At 43.3% G+C, this 13,943-nt stretch overlaps 1 protein-coding gene across 2 annotated transcripts in view; it reads left to right on the top strand.

Annotated features, from left to right (window-relative positions):
• Positions 1-13,943, top strand: part of MBD2 (methyl-CpG binding domain protein 2) — a 257,055-nt gene that overhangs the window by 71,022 nt on the left and 172,090 nt on the right. The window lies entirely within an intron of this gene.

Raw genomic sequence — 13,943 nt, 5'->3', positions numbered from 1 at the left:
TGCCAAAGACACTAATATGAAGGAAAGGCAACTTATCCCTGGGGAACTCGATTCAAGGCTTCTTCATTGGTCCTTTCTAGTTTAAGATCTCTTTTAAAGGGAAGACAATTGTGTTTTCTGAGCAATTCGAGCTAGACACTTTTCTTGAGAATAAAACTGAATACCGTTGAAGACAGGTCTTCCTCACTTCAAGCATCTGACAGAGCTCACGGATACCCACTCATGGCGCTCTAACCCATTTGCATTCTTTTCCATTCATGTGCTCATGAACAGTTCAGTTTGTTGAATTGTGTATATGTTGCTATTTTGCCATCCGAAGAAGCCTACCTTCTGAACTTCATATGCCGCTCCTGTCACTGCTTAAAACTACAAATAGTAGTATCTTTTATGCTAGATTTAATGTTTTCTTACACATCATTCTTATTCAAGCGTATGTCTTTTGATACTCCTTATCTGCAGATTGTTGTTTAATGTATGTTTATTTTCTTCAATGTACCACAATAATAATACTATTCTAGTATGTCTCGATATACTTCTCGACAGCTGTACCTCACCGTTCCTCCAATGATCAATGCTACTTGTATTGCTTAGCTGACTTTGTACTTCATTTGCTGTTAACTCTTTGATTATAACTTCCCCCCATGTTTTATCTGGAATTTACTGTCATGTTAGGTATGTTACAGTACCTTCATGACTTATATAATTCCTCTCCTACTCCCAACCGTGGACTGTGCCCGCTGTGGATTGTGCCCTGAAGGCCTTCCTGTCTCATATGCTGCAGTACATTTTCTTACACTACTGTGACAACTTTACTGCTTTTATCACCCTCTCTATTTGCCTAATCTTCTCGATTAAGCAGGGTCTTCTTTTTATTAGCTTTCATATTTTTAATTATTGGTCAGCCAGTGCTGATCCCATACTGGCACGAATGGCTTTATTTGCCACGCACCCATCAAGTTTGACTCCCGTATCACCGATTCATTCTTTCTCTGATGCGGGCTCCCTCAGTGCTTTTTGTTTCCTCAGATCCTGCATCCATCTCTAGGCCTCTATGTGACTTATGCTATAACTTTTGGTATTTTGGCCTCTGTTATATGTCCCTCTTCTTTCTCAATTTTCTTTCATGTTCTTTCTATGCGTATGCTATTAGAAGTGTATTGCACTGCTGTAACCTGGTCTCACAAAATCTAGCATGCCTTTGTCATTATCCCCAGATGGTAGTTTTCACCTCGCCAGCGCCACCAACGCACCATGCCAGCTTTGACAGCCATCTAAGGGATACATATTACCAGTTCACTCACCCCACTCTCCTCTCACTTACAAAGGCCATCTCTAAAAGTTATTTCGTTAAACACTAAAGTCCTCAGTCACCCTAGTAAACTCTGTAAAATATCCACTTACTGTCTCAAACAAGCCGGATATTATATTTTCCTACAAGAAATCAAGATTGGCTACAAACAGGCTCTCTCGATGAGAGGTGGCTGGATCAATGATTTGGGATGCTCTGATGGCTCCTCCAGAAACAAACATTTGCAATACAGTAGGTCCTGCGTTTTTGAGAGTTGGAACTATTGGCGTTGTAAATGACAATGTCTTTTACCTATGTCTTTTGGTTTGGAGTGTAGTGGATGTATGTAGTGTGGAGATGAATTATGTGGGTTGTATTGGAATTGTGTGTGGTGGAATTGTGTGTGGTGGAATTGTGTAGTAGAATTATGTGGCATAGTGAATATATGGTGGCAAGAGCTGGGCGAGTTAAGTTAGTTAAGTGTTCAGCAAGAGTACGTGTCCAGGGACTGTTTCTCTGATGTACTTCATCTCTGTAAATTATCTGGGGGGGGGGGAGCAGAATGGAGAGTCGAGGGGGGTGTCCAAATTATCCTGTGCGAACCCTCTGGTAGCTTGGCACAGACCAGTCAGGCTTAATTTAGAATGCAATGTGTAGAGTATTTGTGCAATAAATCATACAATAACACCATATAGCACCACAAAAATACACCACACAGTGTTTAGGAAAATATATAATATTTATCTGGTAAGATGCAGGTCAAAACAATTAAAATGCGATAAGTAGATGTTGAGATATCACTGTAAAAATGATATAAAGTGTTTTAAGTCTTTGAAAAACAAATAAATGTCTCTTAAAAACAATAAAGGTCTCTTGCAAGCACAAAGTACCTGGTTTGCAGTCAAAATCTCCCCCAGGGACCGCAGAGGAGGCAATGCGTGGAAAACGGGGAGTTGTGCGTCGGTTTCGCCCCTTCGCATACCGACTTGCATCGTTATTTTCCATGCAGGGGAAGACTTTGCATCGATTTTTGGCGTGCAGACTTGGTTCCTCTACGGGTTGCTGGGTTTTCTGGCTCTGGGGACAGTGCGTGGAGTCTTGGGTTTATGGAGCGAAGTCACAAGCTCTGTGTTGCGTGTAAATTTCTCCAGCACGACAGGTGCTGCGTCGATTCCTTTCTGGAAATCGGGCTGCGTCATCCCAGGTCGGCTGTGCATCGATTCGGTGGGCCATGTATCGAAGTTCCAGTCGCAACGCAGGCACTGTGTCGAGCTTCTCCTTGTGAAGTCGGACTGCGTCATTCCGGTTCGGCGTGCGGTTAATTTCTCAACGTGGGGCAGGCTGTGCGTCGTTTCTAGCAGGCTGTGCATCGAATTGTTGCCGCACAAGGAGTCCAGTTGCAGGAATGAAGGCTTTTTGGTCCTGAGACTTCAGGGAACAGGAGGCAAGCTCTATCCAAGCCCTTGGAGAGCACTTCCCCGCACAGCCAGAGAGCAGCAAGGCAGCAGGGCAACAGCAAGGCAGCAGTCCTTCTCAGAAAAGCAGTCCCAGTGAGTCCTTTGGGCAGCCAGGCAGTTCCTCTTGGCAGGTCTGGTTCAGGGATTCTTCACAAGCAGGTTTCTTGTCCAGAAGTGTCTGTGAGGTAGTGTGCCTACCTCAAGAAGTGTCTAAAGTCTGTCGTTTTGGGTGCTTTTCTTATACCCACTTTGGCCTTTGAAGTAGGCTTACTTCAAAGGAAAGTCTCACTTGTTGGTGAAATCCTGCCTTGCCCAGGCACAGTCTCAGACACACACCAGGGGGTTGGAGACTGTATTGTGTGAGAGCAGGCACAGCCCTTTCAAGTGCGAGCGACTACTCTTCCCCTCCTAGCACAGATGGCTCATCAGAATATGCAGGCTACACCCCAGCCCCCTTTGTGTCACTGTATGGAGAGAGGTGCAAACAGCCCAACTTTCAAACTAACCCAGACTTTCTAAAAGTGACATTTTCAAACACACAATCTCAAAACCAACTTTACTAAAAGATGTATTTTTAAATTGTGAGTTCAGAGGTCATAAACTCCACGTCTGTCTGCTCCCAAAGGGAATCTACGCTTTAATCATGTTTAAAGGCAGCCCTCAGGTTAACCTATGAGAGAGATAGGCCTTGCAACAGTGAAAACCGAATTTGCCAGTATTTCACTATCAGGACATATAAAACACAATAGTATATGTCCTACCTTAACCATACACTGCACCCTGCCCTTGGGGCTACCTAGGGCCTACCTTGCTGTTTTATATGTAGGAAAAGGAAAGGGTTAGGCCTGGCCAGTGGGTACACTTGCCAAGTCGAATTTACAGTTTAAAACTGCACACACACACTGCAGTGGCAGGTCTGAGACATGATTACAGGGCTACTTATGTGGGTGGCACAACTAGCGCTGCAGGCCCACTAGTAGCATTTGGTTTACAGACCCTGGGCACCTCTAGTGAACTTTACTAGGGACTTACTAGTAAATCAAATATTCCAGCCATGGATAAACCAATTAACACTACAATTTACACAGAGAGCATATGCACATTAGCACTGGTTAGCAGTGGTAAAGTGCTCAGAGTTCAAAAGCCAACAAAAACAGGCCAGTTAAAAATAGGAGGAAGGGGGCAAAAAGTTTGTGGATGACCCTGCAAAAAGGGCCAGGTCCAACATCAAGGAAATCAGGCCTGACCTTAATCTCTGCCAAAGATAATAAAAGAAGGTGGTTAATCACCAGATTTCAGTGTCGTGAATCGGAATTCTATGCTGTAAATACGTATGCACCAAATGGAGACATTCCTCAATTCTGGTCATCTCTTGCATCCAAACTAGAAGCCCTACCACCTTTGTCACAGATCATTTGTAAAGCAATTTCAATTTGCCAAATGGGCCCATTTTTAGATAGAGATCGATTTTCAAATTCTATCCATTGATCCCACAAAACCCTGCACGAATTATGCACCACCCTCTGGTTACAAGACATCTGGAGACTTCATAATCTTCCAGACTTCACTTTTTCACTCAAGTGCACTAGAGTTTTCATGAAACATTTACTTATTGTTACTGTGCTTCTCTACAGCACATTTCCTCCATAACAATTGAACCGATATGCATCTTGGACCATGCTGCCATAACCCTCTCTCAGTAGCCCCTTCTAGCCCCACAACTAGATAATGATGAATGAATTCCGAGATCATTGACCCAGCTGAATGCTGATGCTTAGCTAACACAATTGACCTGTTTCTACAAGAGAATGTTCACTCTGTTTCCTCCCCAGTGACGCTGTGGGACACACTGAAATGCACGATTTCTGGTAATATCATAAAAAACATGTCTTGGAAGAACAAAGAGATCTCACATACTGCAGAGTCTTCTGGGACTTCTGTGCTAAACTACAGACACCTTCGATCCAAACACCCATAGAAATATGCCTTAACTACTTCAAATCCATTCCTCACTCACCCACCTGGGAGATCCATAAATTTAAAATCGAACAGACTCTTAAAGAGGACAGTAATTCTTTATGCTATTAGATTGATCCCTGCTGTCAAGGCCTCCAGACTGGATAGGTTCTCCATTGATTTCTATAAACTCTTCACACCCTCACAATCACTCCTCTTGAATCACCCCTATATCAGTTTGGCTCTTCAGGGGATGTTACGGGCACAGCAGCAGCTGCCCCCATTTTAGCAATTCCAAAGGAGGGAAAGGACCCCTTAGAGCTGGTAAATTTTATACCAAACTCTTGCATTAATATGGAAGCTAACTTTTATGCAAAAATCCTAGCCTTCCCCTCTGGCTTTGTTCATCCCTAAAATCATTTACACCTTACAAGCTGGATTTCTTAAAGGTATGTTGGCCAGGAAAAACATACAAACTCTCTGCCATATCATTGATAGAGAAGCCTCCTCCTCTTCCCCACAGTGGCAATACCTCCAGATGCCGAAAAGATTAATTGGCTGGTGTGACCTAGTCAGTGACTTAATAAAAATTTCCATGTCCCTGTATGCCGCTCAGACTGAATGCATCACATTGAATGGTGCACTCTTGACGTGCTTCCCACTATAACAAGGCACGTCAGGGTTGGCAGTTGTCCCCTCTATTAATGCTCGTTGCAGTATACCCTCCTGTTTGACTTACCAAAGATTCACCCAATAAAGGTCTTTCTTTCCAGAATGATTGCTTCAAGACCATAGTGGATGACATTCTGATATTTTTGAAGGAGGATTGAGCTCTCCCGGCTCCTTTGAATATTTTTCATTTGTATGCGTTGTTCTCAGGGTACTCCCTGAATAAAGACAAAACTGAGATCCTTTACATTGATCCCCACTGCACCCCGTCTCATCACTGGCTCAGGCCTCCATTGGCAGTCCTTATGTATCAAGTACTTAGACCAGGGATGTGGAATTCCTATCGCCCGGGACATCTTGTTTGGGTGTTTACTTTGTCCTTGGGACAAGTAGGCCCAACCCTCTGCAGCACAAACCCTTTGGCTGCCTGTTTATAGAGAGTGGAACTCTCTGCAGTTGAGGTAATGTGTTTCCAAAGATAGTGTTGTTCGAACTTGTATTTATGGTTCATTATTTGAAAGCCTTCATTATTAGGGTGAGTGCTGTAAATAAATGTTTTAAGGTCACACTTCACTACTGACGTTGGTTCCAGTACAAAAAAAAAGAAACGTGTATACACATGTTTGAATAATTTAGGCTATGAGGCTAATTATAATGCTCCCAGAATGCTCTCTGATTAGATGCAAATGAAGTGTTATTTAGTAAAATGAGTTGATGCATCCTAGTTTTCCCCAAAAATATTTCTAGTGGAAAATCAGTGTAACCATTTTCAACACGATTATGGGAAGCATGAAAATAAACAAACACTGACAAAGCCAACTGATCTGACATATTTTTATAAGTCTTTTAGTTTCATCAATGCGTGTCTTGTTTTGACATGGCTTTTGTAACACTTTATTGTTGTGGGAGCTACCAGGCCCTCAACATTGTAACAAACACTGGCAAAAAATAAAAATAAATGTTTTTGAACTCTAAAAGCACACGCTGCCACCAGTGGCATAACAAAGGCCCCGCAGCCGCCCTCCAGGGGGCCCCTTCAGCACAGCACCTGCCCTGAGTGAGTCTGGAGAGGGGGCTCCTCCATGTTCTTTGCAAAGCGGCACCCTCCAGTTTCGTTATGTCACTGATTGCCACTGTAGTTCCTGACACTGAACAAAACTGCTTTGTGTGCCAATATGCTCCTTGTGGAAGAGCAGAATGCGATCACTCACAGTAAAGCCAGCCGAAAGAGAGAGAAATAGAAGTTTAATAAACACAAAATGTCTTTGTTAACACCAGACCTAATTAGAGACCAAGACCCACATGTAGGTAGCTTTTTGCATGTCGCAAACAGAGACTTTCGCTGTTTGCGACGTGCAAAAAGCACATTGCAATGCACAAACCCAGTTTTGCGATTTGGTAACCTGGTTACCGAATCGCAAAACAGGTTTGCGACTCGCAATTAGGAAGGGGTGTTCCCTTCCTAATTGCGATTCGCAGTACAATGTAGGATTGTTTTGTGACCGCGGGCGCAAACCGATCGCAGTTTGCATCCATTTCAAATGGGTGCTAACACTTTCGCTAAAGGGAAGGGGTCCCCATGGGACCCCTTCCTCATTGTGAATGTCACTGTAAACATTTTTTCAGAGCAGGCAGTGGTCCTGTGGACCACTGCCTGCTCTGCTTTCGTTTTTGTAATGCATCTCGTTTTCCTTTAAGGAAAACGGGCTGCATTACAAAAAAAAAAAAAAACTGCTTTATTGAAAAGCAGTCACAGACATGGTGGTCTGCTATCTCCAGCAGGCCACCATCCCTGTGAGGGCCGCCATTCGCAAGGGGGTCACAAATTGCGACCCACCTCATGATTATTCATGAGGTGGGCATTTGCGAAGCACTTGCGAATCACAGATGGTGTCAGGGACACCATCCTACATTCAGATTTGCGACTTGCAATTTGCGGGTCGCAAATCTGAACCTACCTACATGTGGCCCCAAATTCTTAAAGAAAGTCACAAAAGTGCACCCATGGTATATGTCGTACCCCTATAAAATATTTGTGAACTGTATTTTAGCATGGGTAAATACGATGTGTAGATTTGCTCAAGGGAAAATTATTGAGCATTTGCAAGTTCATTTTCCCTCTAGCCACTTTCTTCCCAACCCTGGAAGAAGTTCTAATTCTGCCATTGTCAGGAGTAAATGTCCAACCTTTCTTATTATGGGAAAATATTAGAGAGAAGCTGGTGAAAATCTTTAAAACATGCAGGTTAGTAGGTTTGCAGACTCAAAGGCATTCCAGCCCTGGAACTATTGCTTACTGCTTCCTCCAGTCCCAGTATGTAGATCTGCAGAAAGGTGGCAAAATAAGGAAATTGCTACAGTAGGGATTGAAACTGCAAGTATTGAAGTCCTACTATGCTAGTAGCCCTGGCATAATCAGAGAGGCTATTATCAGAGCTCTTACATAATGAGATTGCTGCCATAATTTGTCGCCACACTACATGGCACCAAAGGGACAAGTAGATCTTTTTACAGGACAAGTAGATTTGAGAAGCAACCTGTCCCCTGGACATGAGGATATTTTAATAAATTCCACACCTCTGTTATACATTTGATTTAATAACAATCTCTCTGACTCAGTTACATACAACTAACTGACAACCCCCAAAAAAACAAAAAAAACACCTTTCATCCTGATCTCTCAAAAATATCTCATAAGGGGAAGACTAGAAACTATCAAAATGATGGACCCTCCTCTATTAAACTTCCTCTCCTGCATGATTCCAGTTTTGTTCTCCCATATTTGTTTCTCTAACAGAGAAAAAAGCATTTCAGACTTCTATGGTCCCATTAAAGAGCCAGAATTTCACTTAAGAAACTACAGCTATCCAAATTACGTGGGGGCTACAGTTTCCCGCACTGGTACAACTACCAGACGGCATATCTTGCACCTCAGGGGACAAGATGGTTCTTGCTTAATTGCGCCCACTACCCAGCCTATCTAAAATTGAAAAGATTTTTTGCTACTCCTCGCTCCAAGCACTCCCCTCAATGGATCGCTTACCCATTAAACAGTCTTCAAATATAATGCTTATCATAATCTTCACTCTTTGATCCATTGTTAGAAAACTTCTTTGCCCCATTAACAAATCAAACTTGTAATCAATTTGGCACTGCAAACCTCGGGAACCTCAGACTACTTGTTTCTATATCCTTGTCCTGGGTGAGAAGAGTTTCGGTTTTGTTCGCTGTCTGTTCTTGGACAGAGAGCCTCTACCCTATTCTACTTTTTCAACACAATTTTGTTCTTCCAAACATTGACTTTTATGATTTTCTGAAAATCAAAGCCAGAATCGTCATACTTGGTCAGCTTGATTCATCTGATCTTTCCCCTAACTCCAACAGTTTCGCAAGCTAATGGACGTGGCCGCAACAATCTATACATTTCTGTAAACTAAAACTATCAAGGGAATTTCTGTACTCATCTAAATGGAGCCCCCTTTTTAGTTCAAAAAAGTGATCCAATATTTCTCCTTGCTGTATCAATTAAGATCGCACCCACACTTAATAAAACCAACAGTTTGGTATATACCATACTTACTGGTCACCGGAAAAGCTACACAAACTGAACCTATCTGACTCAAACATCTGCTGGTCCTGCAAAGAACCCTGAAGTGGCCTTGAGAAAATGTTCTTCCTTTGTGGACTACTTTCCCCATTTTGGGGCCAAATCACTTCAGTTAAATGCCATTTTTAAAATGAATTTTATTTTAGATTTCTCCACCAAAGTCATTGGCCCTCAGACAGCCTCAACAGAGCTAATCTTACTGGAGATTGACATGGCTCTCCTGGATCTCCTACTTACTATTGCAGTTGAAGTCATTCTCCTGGACTGGAAATCTTACAACTTAATTTCCTTCCACTCCTGGTTGGCATGGGTTATCGACCTGCGTAGTTTCCACTGTCTCTCTACAGTCACCCAGGTCACTCAGTCATCTAAAAAAATATGTAATACCCTAGCCTTGTACCTCCAACGCCACAACTGATGTATCCCTACAACATAAAGTATCTCTTGCATTTAGTGGACACATTTCTACCCTTCCTGAATTCCGCAACACAGTCCTCTAAAACCTATCTCCTTTTGCTCTATTTTGTTACCCGCCCTCTTTACTCTTTCTCTCACCAGGCTCTTCCCCAGGTGCTCTATAATTCTGGTACACCCATCACCTTCCCCGTTTTGTTCCCTGTCATGTCTTAGATTTGTCTTACAACATATAAATGTTATATTGATTGCCACTCCTCTGTATATATTGCACCAGATCACTCTCTCATTTTGTGTGACCCTTACCTCATTAGCGTCCTAGCAAACTTACATCCTTGACTACGTCACCTCCCATGGCTGTACCATCATAATTACAATGATGTCTGAATGCCCTGACTGTGCTTCTTCTGCATTCTTTACTCTCTGTCTATACAATTGCAATAAAGTTTTCTATAATTTACAAAAATGGTCTCTATTCTTTTTTTTAGGTCTGGTTACAGGATCTCATGACAAAACGTCCCACAGAATGAGCCTACAGAAATATTGCAGTTTTATATTTATGCAGTGGTGATTCATTTACGTTTGCATTTATTGCAAAAGCAGTTTGTTTCTGGGGCAGCTCTTTGCAACGAGAGCTCCTGGCTTTCTGCAGTCAGAGAACAGAGGGAGCCACAGTGTCTCTAGTATGTGCTGTGCTCCTCACTGGGGGCCATTTCCAGCTCTGGATTCCAGCAGTGTAATCGATGCACATTGTTGACCCGTAAAAACCCTCTGTATTGTGAGGACAAGGCCTCATGTAAGATGGTAGCTGTGTCATGATGTGAGCTTTTAGTCAACATACATTAGGGGATAGCCCTACCATTGTATACACCATGGCATTTGATGCAGTGAGTTGTGAGGTTTACTCATTAATGTAATATCCCTCCCAAGTGGCTTGTGCATTTTTTTTACCTGCATACCTATTCATGTGCCAAGCATACTGCAATATAAGGACAATTATACAGCTGTTGTCAGGCTTTGAGCTGGCAGCCTTTTTGTCTTTGCTACAACAATAGGCAAGCCTAGCAGGCTCTTACAAACTTTGCCCCTGCAGGTAGATGATGGTTTTAAGCAGACAATGTCACAAGTCTATTCTCCCAATGTGTTATCTTTGTGGTGGGTCCTGCTCTTGTTACACTGAAAGTGGAACAGTGTGTTTTTTCACTCTGTCCCCTGGGTGTTGCTCAAGGTTGCCTGCGGGACGTTGGGCAGCACTACAGCCGGCTGTTCGAAAGACGACCCTGTGGCATTTGCTCATAAGTAAGTGTTGTGTGTGGGACCGCGGTGAAGCCGGGCAGGAGAACTGGTAACTGCTCATCCTTGGCCTACCAATTCATAAACCCTGAGACTTGCATTGTATTCCTTTGTGAACTATAGGGGAACTGAAGACCATAACAACATAAGGGGTATTCTTGTATGTCTAGAGGCCTGAACTGGAATTTCTTGTGCATGTTTAAATGGCTTTAAATTAGAAACTTCTGCGCTGGAAAGCAGCAACATTAGTTTGTATCTTTTTATGGTGGGATGAGGGAACATTGTTGACAAAGTGTGAACTTGTGAGATTTCCATTGACATGGTGTCGGCATCAATGTCTTAAGGTTGTCCACTTGTAGCATAACGGAGGTTCTGAAATGGTAGTGGTCATTAGCATATGGTAGACACTAATGACGTAATGGTTCTCACTTCTGGCATTATGCTAACCTGGTATGGTGGCAAATTGTGCCACAATGGTGGGAATTATTGTCAAAGTTTGGCCATCAGAGGAATGTTTGTGCTCACCACAGGCACAATACTGGTCATGGCATAATGGTAATTCTTGACATAGTGTGGATTACAATGATGTTATGGTGACCACTCCTGCAGACTTCTTTCACTAACTGTGTATATTGTGGATACAGTGGTGCTCAGACCTTATTTGTGGTTGCATTAGTATAATATTTTTAAGTTTTGGCTTTGTAGTAATCGTCCCTTCTGTTTGAAGCCTCAACCTATGAGGTTGGCATATCCTGTCTGCTTTTGGCAAGTGAATGGCTGCTAAAGAGTCTCCAAGGGCTCTATAAATATGTTTGGCATGTGTGGCTGTAGATACACATGCAATGAATAAGCTCACCATCTAGTGTTTGGTTCAGAGTGGTACAACTTTTCAGGTCAAGGGATCAAGTGACTCCTCGTCTCGGTAATACTGCGAATGAGCATTGAGTCCTTTGTTAGATTGTTTGTTTCTCTCTACCATCTCTACCATCTGGTTTGGACGTGTGCTACTCTCGCTCAGACTTCTCGGCTCAAAACCATCCAAAACTGTAATCTCTGTTGATCGCATTTTCTTCCCTCACTCTGCCTTTGGTCCCAGCTTACACCTGGAATCTTCGGTGACGAGCATGCACAGGATGAGCTGGAGCGAGAACAGGCCTTCTCCGTCGAAGACTCCGACTCGGATATTCAATCCAACATCGAAAGTCAATGTGAGTAAAAACACCACTTCACTCTCGGTCAAGATTACTTATAAAGACGTCACCAGTCGCCCACTGCTTTCCATCCATGGTCAGAGCCAAGAAACTCATTCGGATGGCCCGCCTTTCAGCTCAGCACTGGAAAAAGCTTAAGACAAATCTTTGGCATTGACCTCGGGTACCTCAGCCTCTGTACCGACCCAACCAAGTACACACGGCGCTCCAGTACCAACACTTCGGCATTGAAGAAAAAAACTGCCATTCTCTGTTTTGGCGCCAAAAAATATCTTATAAGCTGAAAACTTCAGAAATGAACATTTTTAAAAAGACCTCCTTTGATTCCAGATGGTCTCCAACCACCCCTTTACTGGTGGAAACAATTTTGGAAGTTATGGACGCTCCTCAGTGCTGACTTCAGATTCAAGAGGGAACAGTACTTTATATCATCACCTCCTCTCCCTTTAAAGAGGAGCTTAACTTTTCAAGAAGCACTTGACTCCTCTCCGCTTCCAAAAAAGCCTACAAAGGACAAGGCTCCTTTCTCCCGCAGTCTTCTCCTCAGTCCTCTCCACCACCTCCTCCAGATCCTTCTCCACCACCTCCAGATCCTTCTCCACCAACATCTCCCCTCCTTATCTCCCCCTCCTTCGTGGTTCACACCACCTAATTCGCCACCTGTTGGGGCTCGTGATTTAGGAGATACATTAGATGATCCATGATCCGGATCCTATTACACCTATTGATCCGGATCTCTACCCAGCTAGACCCTCACCACCTGTGGATTCCACCTCGTATCAACAGGGTATAGCTAGGGCAGCTGCATTTCATAACATCCCCATGTACACAGATCCAGTAGAAGATGATTTTCTATTCAACACCCTTGGCACAACACACAATGAAAGTCAGTTTCTTCCCATGCTTCCAGGCATGCTCAGGCACACAAATGACATTGCCTCTACTGCTCGCAAAAGGGTTAATAGCCAATCAACAGGAGACACACCCCCTCCTGACAAAGAAAGTAAGAAGTTGAATGCGGCAGGTAAGAGGGTGGCAGCTCAAGCAGCCAATCACATGCATATTGCTAATGCCCAGGCGTTACTATCCCTCTGTGGTAGAGCTCGCTGGGATGCCATGGATGAGCTTCTACAAAATCTCCCAATGAACATGTAAAGGGATAAAGAAATTTTATCTGTAGGGCAAACTATCACCAATAATTCAATTAGCTGTGTTCTGGATGCTACTGATACAGCAGCACACAGTAGTAACACCAGCATCATCACTGTATGACTTGCCGGGCTCACATGCTCAGGCTTTAAACCAGAGGTAAGTGCCCTTTGATACTTGTTTAAGAGCACTTATTTGGCCCACAAGTGGATACCACACTTGAAAAGCTGAACAAGGATTATCAGACTGCCAAAGCTATGAGGGCACTCCAAGTCAGCACACACTGGGGTACTTTTCATCGCCCGGGGTTCTCAAGATGCTTTCGGTCATCCTTTACTGACCAGTCTAACACACAAGCAAAGTCCACCTCTCAGTTATACTCTAGAGGTTATTATAGAGGTTCCTACAGAGGAAGCAATAATGAGGACCAAGGAAAGCCATCTACATCTGGAGGCTACTCATCCACCACCAAGCATTGACTGCCTCCACATGCCACCACCACACATCACTCCTGTAGGCAGCAGACTACAACAGTGTTACCCACAACGGTCTCAAACTACCACAGGTCAATGGGTACTTTCAATGATCCAAACTGGTTACTGTTTGGAGCTCAAATCCACTCCGCTAAACACCCACCCTTGTGCTTGGACTGTCTCAAGAACATCTCACTCTTATCAGAGAGGAAGTGCACTCCCTTCTTCTCAAAGAGGCCATAGCACCAGTTCCATTACAACACCGAAGTACAGGAGTTTACTCCCTTTGTTTTCTGTTAACCAAAAAACAGATCTCTTAAATCAGTCTTAGATCTCAGACCCTTAAACCATTACATCCTGTCAGAACACTCCATATGGTCACTCTTCAAGATGTCATTCCTCTTCTTCAAAAGGACAATTTCATGA

The sequence above is a fragment of the Pleurodeles waltl genome, chromosome 1_1 (assembly GCF_031143425.1).
Source record: "Pleurodeles waltl isolate 20211129_DDA chromosome 1_1, aPleWal1.hap1.20221129, whole genome shotgun sequence".
Taxonomy (NCBI): Eukaryota; Metazoa; Chordata; class Amphibia; order Caudata; family Salamandridae; genus Pleurodeles; species Pleurodeles waltl.
Note: the sequence above shows the minus strand (reverse complement) of the source record. Positions and strands in the feature narration are given on the sequence as shown.